We start from the raw sequence: 11,209 nt of genomic DNA, 5'->3' as shown, positions 1-11,209 counted from the left end.
CTATTTTCATCTAGTTTAACTTGTACTATAATAGCTAAAACTGAAAAAAAAGTTAAAAACAACACTTTTTTAAATATGAAAAGAAAAACTCAAAACAAAAAAAAAATGACAAAAACATTACAAAAAGCTTTAAATACAATTATAATGATAAAGAAATTATAAAAGGTGGACACTTTCAAGAGTGTTACAGACAGAGATTTATCCTCATCTTTCAACTGAGCGGTCTGAAGTCAAATGACCTGCCAATATAACACACACACACACACACACACACACACACACGAATGTCACAAAAAGACACTTTATGAAGCTAGAGTTTATAGACATCATCTGTTTGACACCATTTGACTCAAATGCCTGCTGACACTGTAACAAACACACTTTATGAAGCTAGTGTCACAAAAAGACACTAAAAGAGATATGAAGCATGATCACTGAGAACTCTTCTAATTAGCAGCGACCATCCAATAATGACTACAGTACGGTGCAGGAATGTGGACCACTTGATTTTTAAACCAGCGAGGTTGCCAGTTGTGCTGCCTGCAGTGTAAAACAGTCATATTTCATGAAGACCGTTAAAGCATGTGTATCTGAATTTGAAATTGATTCCAGCATTACTGATGTGTAATCCTTAAAACCAACAAACACGTGTTAGTGTATAACCCGAAACCTGAAACACAACCTCAACAACAGCTTCAAAAAATGAAAAACATCTGAATGTGAAAAGTGTAACGTGAAGTGAGCAAGAGTCACGCTTCTCCAAACTGAGCAGAGTACTACTGAATCCATGAATCTAAAGTTAATACGCTTAATTACGAATCTAGTTTACACGTTTAATTATGCACTTTTGAATCTCAAATTCATTTACAGTTCATATTTTTAATAATGAATCAATGAATCTAAAGTTCACATGCTGAACTATGAATCTCCAGTTCTAGTCAAAGAAAGAGCTGATAGCTTCATGTTGAATATACATGCGCTTTCAAACCTGTCCCGTAACGATGCTCCTTGACGCAGCTGATAAACCTGACTGAATCTGTGTTTCGTGATGTGTATTTGTGTGTAAAACGTTCTGCAGCTTCACACTCTTAATAATGGAGGTTCTTTATTGGCACTGATGGTTTCACAAAGAACCTTTAAATCCAGGAAAACTTTAAATTGCACAACATAGAAATATAGTAGAAAAAGTTCTGCAGATTATTTTAAAAAAGATAATTAGAATGACGTGAACCCAAAATGACTGTTCTGGCGTTTGACCATGAATCAAACCGTACCAAAATATTACCGCTTCATATTTTTAGTATCATCAAAACCACATTCGATAACCACGATTTGAACAATTTATGATAAATAAATACTGTCCAGCATAAAGCAGAGTTTTAAGTAACAGTCTCAGGTGCACAACAGCAGAGTAGCTTTGATTTGTGTAAAAACATGGAGGAAAGCTGGGAGGATTTAAAAGAGTGCTGAGGGAATTATACAAATGAATTATATGCATGTTCCTCTGAAGCTTCTGACTGTCTTCAGAAAAGATTCAATGGCATTTTGTTTTCATCTTCACTCAATGTTATACCTTAAGTTCCAGAAAACAGCTGTAATTCTGCTGCTCCATCAGCGCCACCTGCTGTCAGAGAGCGGGTTTACAGAGACTCACATTCACTTTCGGCTGAGTGCAGTTTTTCTTTGGCCAAAAAACGAACCAAATTTGCATGCCCTGCTGTAAAGTTATGACCGGTTGATGAAAAACAAGCTCATGTGGATTCTACACATTTAAACATTTCAGATAAGCTATCTAGAATTATTTATGGTCATTAAAATACATATAATCATTTATTAATCAGTTATCATTTTGAAAACACTTTATTTAAGAGGTTTACCATTTTATGAAACCATTTCAAAGCTTTATTTGAACATTTCTTACACATAATTAGATAAACTGCTGTCAGTCACGTTGTCTTTTAAAATCCAAACATCATTGGTAATGTTATTGTTTTAGTCTTTATGCAAACAAAAAGTCATTTTATTTGTTGTTTCTTGATTTTAACTTTTTATAAAAACTTGGTGAAAACGAGCTCTTTAATTTATGTGTCAGTACTTTTTGAACATTTCCAGCACATTTTAACAATAACGTGATAATTAATTTTGGTCACTTGATAAGAAATTTGCTAACCCATCTGTAAGTGTGACGTCGCTTTGAAACCCCTTTTGTAACCTTTATTTATTCTTTTTTTTTTTTTTTTTTTTTTTTTATTAAAAAACTGCTGTTTATTTAAACATAATTTCACCATTTAGTGCTTGTTGGGTATCTGATGGCAATTTCTGTGGGTTTTTATAATAGGGGTTTTCTATTTATACAAAAAACAAGGTCTGTGCTAAATATAGATGTCAGGATAGATGTTTTGCCCTCGCATGCAAATCACGCACACACACACACACACACACACACACACACACATTCACACACACACCCACACACACACACACACACACACACACACACACACACACACACACACACCACACACACCCACACACACACACACACACACACACACACACACACACACACACACACACACACACACCTCTTCATGTCTTCTGTCCCCTTCCTGTCAAACACATTAACAGCGCTCCACCTGCTGGACTACATGAGTGAGTGCAACAGTCTTCTCTGTCTCTTCTGGGTGTGATTCCTGAAGCAGTGATTCCAGATTTAACTAGCAGTTAGCCAAGGGGCATCAAATCAGATCAGTTTAGTTTTCATGCATTTTTGAACTCCATAAATACATGCATTAAGCTGAGTCTTGAATATAATCATGATAAAATACATTTTTAGACATTACTATTTAAAAAGATCAAGACGGACATCTACATCACTTTTCTACAGAGCGTAACACCATTCTGCACACAATGAGCATTCATCCAAAACATCTGACAGAAAGCATTCCACTGGGTCAATTCCAAAGATTAAGACAGATATGTGATCAAGACTCAGATTTTAGTCGTCTGGGTATGGATATGAAATATTATTTTATCATAAACGAGTGGTCAATCAGGCTTTGAACAGGATGACCTACTCAAAAAGAAAAGTAAGAAGAACAGCTCCACACGACCGTATTTTGTTGTGGAATTTAGTACTGTCTCACATGAAATCAAGTGTATAATAAATAGGAACTGGGGGATTATCCAAAGTGATCCAAGTCTGCGTGAGATTTTTCAGGAGCCTCCAGTTCAGAATCAGAATCAGAAAGAGCTTTATTGCCAAGTATGCTTGTGCATACAAGGAATTTGTTTTAGTGATATAAGCTTCCAGTACACAGAGACAACAACACACAGACAAAAAAATAAGAAAATAAGTTGGATAAACTGTTGTGCTAAAGATGATAATGGAATAGGATTGAGTAAGATGCAGGGATGTACTGTAAAAATATTGCACATTTTTGCATAAGTGGTTAACATTTAACTGTTCATGAGGTAGATTGCCTGGGGGAAGAAACTGTTCTTGTGCCTGACTGTCCTGGTATTTGCGGCTCTGAAGCGCCGGCCAGATGGCAAAAGTTCAAAAAGGGGGTAACTTGGATGTGAGGATCCAGAGTGATTTTCTGAGCCCTTTTCCTCACTCTGGATGTATACAGTTCTTGAAGGGTGGGCAGGGTTGTGAGTTGTTAAGCTATAGAAAGCTGTGAGCTAGAAAGGCTCTTACAGTTAAAGACAGAGTTGTGAGATGTTACCTGCCTGCTACATGATTGGACTGAGAAATACAAGGCATGTTTAAGTGTGGACACTGCAATCACTGTGAGAATGTAATTCAAACCAAATCATTTATAGATGTTTGCACCAAAAGAACACGTATTTAATCAGATCCTTCATTAATTGTAAAAGTACGTATGTAATTTACAGGCTTCAATGTCCTTGTAACTGTCTCTATGTGCGTCAGACTAAGCGTAGACTGCAAGATAGATTATGGGATCACAGAAATGCAATTCGTACAAGAAACAAAGATTACTGATTATTTCTACACCTGTGACTAGTTTTGTACCTGACACACTCTGAGGAAGGCTGCATGGCTGAAATGCATCAGTGTGCAGTGTTTTAGTAAGGTCATTTTTTAATGTTTCTAGAGTAATCCATGTTTGAATAAAGGCTTTTTAACATTTTGGAACTGGAAGAAGTGCCTTGGATCCATATTTTCTATAGATATCGGATCAATTTACGTTTGAATGTAACTGTCTTAAAAAAAGTTATGAATAGACTCATAAGACTATTCTTAGCAGTTTATGCAACCGGACCCAGGTTTTATAGTCGGTTAAAATGACTTGGCGCAGACAGAAAAGAACGTGCAAAACCTCTTCACTGCTATACAGGGCAAGATAGTGGCATGGTAATGTACATGAAATGCATACACACACGAAAATATATATTTCATTAAAACCTGCTCTCTTTGTCGTTACTATCGGTGATTACATGCTCTAGACTTCTCCAGCTGTATAAAGACAGATGTGTAAAGGCTGCTGCTAATACGCTTAATATTTCACTCGAATGCAAGACAGCTAACATGACACTTAGTTTTACTTGTTTATGGTTTCCTCATTTTTGAAATTTATTAGGCAGACTACAAAACAAAAAAAACACAGCGATATGGAATAAAAGGACATTCACTTATGTGAAATATTGATTTCAGAAACTTTCTGAAGCGTGCTGCACACAGCTAAAGCAGGCACAGCACAATATTTGTATGTTCAAGCTCATTGGCTGCTGCTGATACAGAAGAGAACCAATCAGCATGTGATAATGATGCCATTAGCCACGGATATGAAATTAATTACATATGCGGATGCAGAATCAACAAAGACACAGACAGAACAAGAAACCAAATAAATACATGGTTATAATCTTATTTGTGATATGTTTAAGTTATTCCAGCGGTTTCTGGTGTTTTCAGAAGCATAACGTGTATTTATTATTATGTAGATGGTTAGCATATGTAGCCTTTAGCATCGCATATTATACATTTCTGCCTTACATAATGAACAGAATTCCCATTGGACTGCAATCAAGTTTATTTCCGACACTAGCTGGTGTTTTTTTAGTATTCTAGGACCCTTTGTTGCTCCAGGAGATCAGCATTGTGAAGCTACCTGAAGCGCTGATTCGGGATCTGAGCAGAGATTGTCTTATTATTGAGATGAGAGGGTCTGTATTACTTACCATTGGAAAAAGCGCGACGGCTAACTTGGATTACGTACATGAGGCACCTCAGCCAATCATGTAATGGCAGTGACGTCATTGGCCGTCTTTCACAGATCTACGACAATCAGTTACAGTTTACGTTGCACAGTAAAAAAAGAGCACAAATTCACCTCATTTTAAAAAAAAAAAAAACAGCATGATTGGGTATAAACCTCACTGACCCTAGTCACTAAAAGGCAATATATTTGTTGAAATCTGGAAGCCATAGAAAGTTAAGAAATTTAAAATTTCATTTCATTATTTATTTATAAAGCACATTTGAAAAAGGTTGACCAAGTGTTATACAGATCAAGACGCACAAATAAAAATGAAAAATAATAATTTTATAAAACAACAAACATAAAACTAAAAAGATACATTAGAAACCCCACACTAAGAAAATGTGATTTAAGTTTGATTTAAAGAGGAGAGTGATGGACACCATTCAGATCGATGTTAGGATATATCCACAAACCAGGTGTGTTACAGCTTCTTGTTCAGTTACGTGCTCTAACAAAAGACATTGGGTTAAACTGTTTCTTTCTTTATCAATGACCCTCCTATTGAGCTTGAATATTTTTTAGTGCTAAGCTGAAGTTGTTGATAACAGAAGAAAACTGTTTCAAAAAAGCGCATAGAGGGATAGCTAAAATTAAAATTCTGTCTTTTACTCCTCTCGAGTTGTTCCAGACCTGTGTTAATTTCTTTCTGCTGCTGAACACAAAGGACGATGTTTCAAGAATGTTAATAGTAGAACTGTGGATAACGACCCAAGCAGTCACAAGGGGGGATCACTAGTGAAGCTGGGGGTCCAAAGGGTTATTTATTTAAGCAGGTGTGGCAAAAATATGCAAAATAAATAGTTATAAGAGCTTAAAACAAAGATTGTAATAAAAACAGTCTAAAACTAGAACTGCAAGTACTGAAAAACAGTACCAACTCCCCTCTACGGGTAACATTGAGGCCTGGAGTTTCCCTTGCTTCACAGCACAACAATCATGTCCCAAGCTCTCTATCTGTTCACCCCCAACTTTCAAGTGGCGGCCATCTTAAATACCCTTGTTTTTTTCCCGCTCTTCCCAAATTGGAACATACCATTTTTTAAAATAAAAATCTCTTTCCTTTCAACTCTCATTATATGCATGATTTAGAGACAGGTTTAAGTAAATACATAAATACAATTTAAAATAGAAACGAATAAACCAACACATTTGCACTAACATTACCAGTGAAACTCGTGATGGTATATATTTTCAAAGTCTCTCCATCACAAGAACAAAGAAATTTATACAGGTTTAAGAACAACTCGAGGTTGAGTAAATGATGATAATGTTCGTTTTTGGCCAGGTACTTGTGATTGTATTGAATAAAAACACCACTGTACTGCGACTGGAACACCATGGTGCCATGAACAAAATACTTTTGCTACTTTTTTGTAATACTTTTCTGACTGACTTCAGGGTTGTGTTTTGCAGATGATGAGCAAGGTGACCATGAAACCGCACAAACAGAGCCATTGCAGCTGCCCCTTCAGTACAGTGATGCCTGAAGCCTGAAGAAGGCAATGACAGAGCACACTTATGCCTCAGGGGATAAAATAATGTTACACAAGACAACACAGTTCCACAGAGAAGATCCCTTAGACCTTGCCTTTCTCAGGAATGACACTACGCTCTTTATTGTACACTGGCTTCACCCTTAATGTGTCTTTAAAGACATGTTAAATATAGTCCCAGCAATTCCTACACTTTCCATTTTAAGATGCACATAATGGATCAAATTTTGATGACCACAATGAAGCTGAAGTTTAATTTTCTTCAAGGAGATCTTGCTGAACGCTTTGATGTGTCCCAGAGTGTAGTAAGCTGAATTATCTCCTACTGGATTGATAAAGTGGAGGAGCACAAGAGTCTACATTCCATGGCATTTCATATGAAATTTAGAATGGTGCAGTAATTTTGGATACATTGTGTAGTTGTTTGGAATTATTTCAGTGTGACCCATTAACCTTATACTGTTTTTGCACAAATATTTTTCAAGAATCTTATATTACTTCTATCTCCTTATATATTCACACACACAAACCAATTAAAATGCAGCTTATTGTTTCCCTCCCCCCACTGAAAAATGATACAGTAAATAATCATCCATTCGTCACTTTTGGTGGCTCTCGTCAGAAAGTTCAAAACAGACTTCATATGAAGTAAATAATTTAAGACTACAGGAAATCCTAATATGGACAAAAGCATCCAGCAATCGCTGTAGCTGCGCTGAATAAAAAGCAGAAAAAAAGTGAAGTACAATACAAACACACGATAATGCAGTACTGATTGACATATCATTTAGTAGCCTATAGAAACTATAAAATATATTTCCTGCCTTATTTTGTGATAAAGATAGGGAAAAGGTGGTTCATAGTAGCCTTTATAAACCGATCAAAAATTGTCATAGAAAATATTGAACAAAAATATTATAAGCCCCTTGCTGCATGCTAAACCTTACTTCCTAGGCTCACAGACAGCAATATTAAAAACCAGCAGCTGGTGGCATGCTCTCTTCACGCCGTTCTTGTAAAATAATAATAATTAATAATATAAGTAGTGATCAAGCACACCGCTTCACTGAGAACTCCACTTACCGGCAGCTGCGGACGTTATGAAGGCATCTCTTCTTCTTCTTCTTTTTTGGGTTTTTAAACGGCAGTTTGCATCCTTAATGCTGCATTTACTGCCATCTTCTGGTATATAGTCATTTTCCCATATACTTTAGTCATCATATTCTTGTCATGGGAGGTCCCCATGTTTTAGTCAGAAAGCAAATCAAATATTTCATTCCTTGTTCACTCCTGTTACTGCAGTTAGCTACATTATAGTCTTACTCCACCCGTCCTGTTAGTCCTATTTTTTTCCATGTCCATTTGTCATATCCATCCTCTGTTTTTCATATTTTGAACCACTAATAAGCGCATGTTCTACGATTCTCAGGTATTTGGCCTGCGTCACCCCCCCCCCCCCCAACCAGTTGGATAGTGTGTCCCGTTAATATGAAGAGTGCTATTTAATTTATTATTGCCGTAATCTTCTAATTTGTGTCATAATAGTCTCTTCTCTCCTGTTTTGCCTCCTATATAGTGAGTAATGTCTTCCTTTTAGTTCTTGATCCCCACCTTTTGTTGCCATTCTTTAATAATTTTCCCCCCCTCACACTCATACCTCGTTCCTTGAGCTTGAAAATGCTGATGACTGCTTCCATGCTCTCTTTTTTGCCCAGTGCTTTCTGAGCTATTTTGTCTACCTTCTCATTTCCTATACTGTCCATATTGTGCGGGACCCACTTAAAATATACCCCCTCATCACCCTTTATTCTTGAATAGATAGACATAACGTCATAAAAAAGCTCCCGATGATTCTCTAAACACCTATAACCGGGCTTGGAGACTCTGCAGTACAGAGAACAGAGTCTCTGCAAAGTAAGGTTCTGGTTAACTTAGAATATTCCAATCCATTCTAATGCCAAATCAAAATGACCAAACAGCTCAACAGCATATACACTTAAGTGATCTGAAGTTCTCCTGCTTCATTTCACTCTTCTGGCTGGGAACAAGCACTGTAGCTCTGTTATTGGGTCTTTGATCCATCTGTAAAACTTTTTTAAAATTAATGTATTTCTGGTTCATTATGTCTATAAAAATCCACTCACCAAATCAACTTGATTATTTGCTATTTCCGTATTCGTAATACCTCCAAATCCACTATTGGAGGACAACTCACATAGGATACTGGGCCATACCACAGTTCTACAAAACCTCTTTCCATATACTCCCCAGGTCACGCAAGGCCCCCCTTCCCTTTCTTCCTTTCCCAATTCAGTCTGTAACACCTTTGCTGGGTGACTATCTATCTGTCCCTTCTCGAACTAATCCAGTAATTTACAAGCAGCTACTTCCGTCTTAGGCTCAAAGGGGCATTTTCACCTTTAGTGAGCACACTGGTGATGTTCTCATGGCTCTGACGTAATCTGGTACTGAAGTGTGTCCAGCCTCACTAATACTGATCTTGTCGCTGATCCAAATGCCTGACTCCCCCATATTCCAACCTAGATCTTATTAGGGAAATATATATGTTTTAATGAATTAAAATATGCTCCCCAGTCCACTCCTGTAAAACACCTCATAATGTTTAATACTTTTTTACATTTATCCTCTACTTGTTTAATGTGTGTTTTATACTTTTTTACATTTATCCTCTACTTGTTTAATAAACGAAAACTCTCAACCTTTTTCCAGATTACCTTCAACGATACAGTTTCCTGTTTCAACTTTTATTTTTCTACAGAGAAAAAACATTACTTTTGGATTTTTTTTTTCAGCAGAAAACTTTAAACCCCATTCCATTCCCCACTTTTTAACCTGAGGTATTCCTTCCTGTATTTTCTTAACTACATATTCCAAATTTTTCCCCCGTTTCAAAAGCACCCCATCATCTGCAAACAATGATCTATTCATGACATTCGGTACATTATTAAATATATCATTTATCATAACAGAAAAAAAGTGTAGGTCTTATAGCACTGCCTTCTATCATATGCTTATTTGTAATATCTGCTCCTATTTTAACTTGAATTGATCTACCTTTTAAGAAATCTAAAATTTAATTAAAAACTTTACCTCTTACTCCCATTTTTAGTTTAATCATTAACCCCTCTCTCCATAATATATCATATGCCTTCTCAATGTCAAAGAATACTGTCATCACAGATTCTATATTTATTTAAGCTTTTCTTACATCGTCCTCTAAACACAACACTGCATCCATTGTGCCCCTTCCTCTCCTAAACCCACTTTGACATCCCATTATCAAACCCCTTTTTTTTTTCCAAAAAATACATTAATCTCTCATTTACCATTCTTTCCATCAGTTTGCAAATGTGCGATGTTAATGCTATAGGTCTATAGTTTGATGGCTTACTAGCATCTTTTCCTGGCTTCCTTATTGGGATAATTATTGATTCTTTCCAACTCTCAGGAATTTCCCTTCATCCTATATTTAATTAAATAACATTAGCAATTTTTCTCATTTCTTCTGTACTCTCTAAATGTTTTAACATGATATAGCCATTTCATCTTTCCTGGTGCCGTTTTTCTAGTTTTAACTAATGCACTCTCTATTTTCCTCCTGTATACTCAAAAGCAAGGCATTTTATGGAAGTATCCTGGTAGTTTAATTAATTTAAGGTGTCTGAATCCGAGGTATGGTCCCCATGAGATCATCTGGTGAAAGGATATCATCATTTGGGTAATTTTATTTACAGCAAATTATTATTCATTAATTTTACTAATAGTAGCTGGCCCACCTTATTTATATCAGGTGGGGCCACACCAAGTCCTGAAAAGTGAAGCCAAACATTTGTGTTCTAAAATATGTGTTTCTGAGATATACCTCTCCGTGTGTAGTCTATCAGATACACTGCACGAGAATGAACACTACACCTGTTGTGTTCTACAACACACACTTCCGCAGAAGCATTTGACAAAACCTCAGAGCTTGTAGTAAGTCTAGTAGGTCGTGTTTACACTGATTTCACACTCGTCCAATTGGAGGAGCCACGCCAATGCACGTCCTGTGTGACCGGCGTGCCTGAGTCCATCACCGGAGCGCGCATCACCTGGGGTTTTTGGCGCCTTTTAATTCTGAGGGGATTTCTTGAGACGGCCACGGAAAGACTAGCGCCGATGAAAATGTGCATTTAATCGAAAAAGACATGGATTTAGTCTCTCACCAGCTGAGAGAGTAAATGGCTCTGCGTCCGCATGACAGAAATCCACACAGAAGTTCTGGTCAGAGATGTGAGGTAAGGTTTATTTATTTTATCAGTTGACTAAATAATGTCAAATAGATGTGAACTCAATTAACTTTTCGTGGTTTTATGTTTTAAATTAAACTCAGCCTTTTTAGAGTCAAAATTTCATGATCCAACTGCA

The sequence above is a fragment of the Cyprinus carpio genome, chromosome A22 (assembly GCF_018340385.1).
Source record: "Cyprinus carpio isolate SPL01 chromosome A22, ASM1834038v1, whole genome shotgun sequence".
In the NCBI taxonomy this organism is placed as follows: Eukaryota; Metazoa; Chordata; class Actinopteri; order Cypriniformes; family Cyprinidae; genus Cyprinus; species Cyprinus carpio.
The sequence above is the reverse complement of the archived record's forward strand: the minus strand, read 5'-3'. Positions refer to the sequence as shown.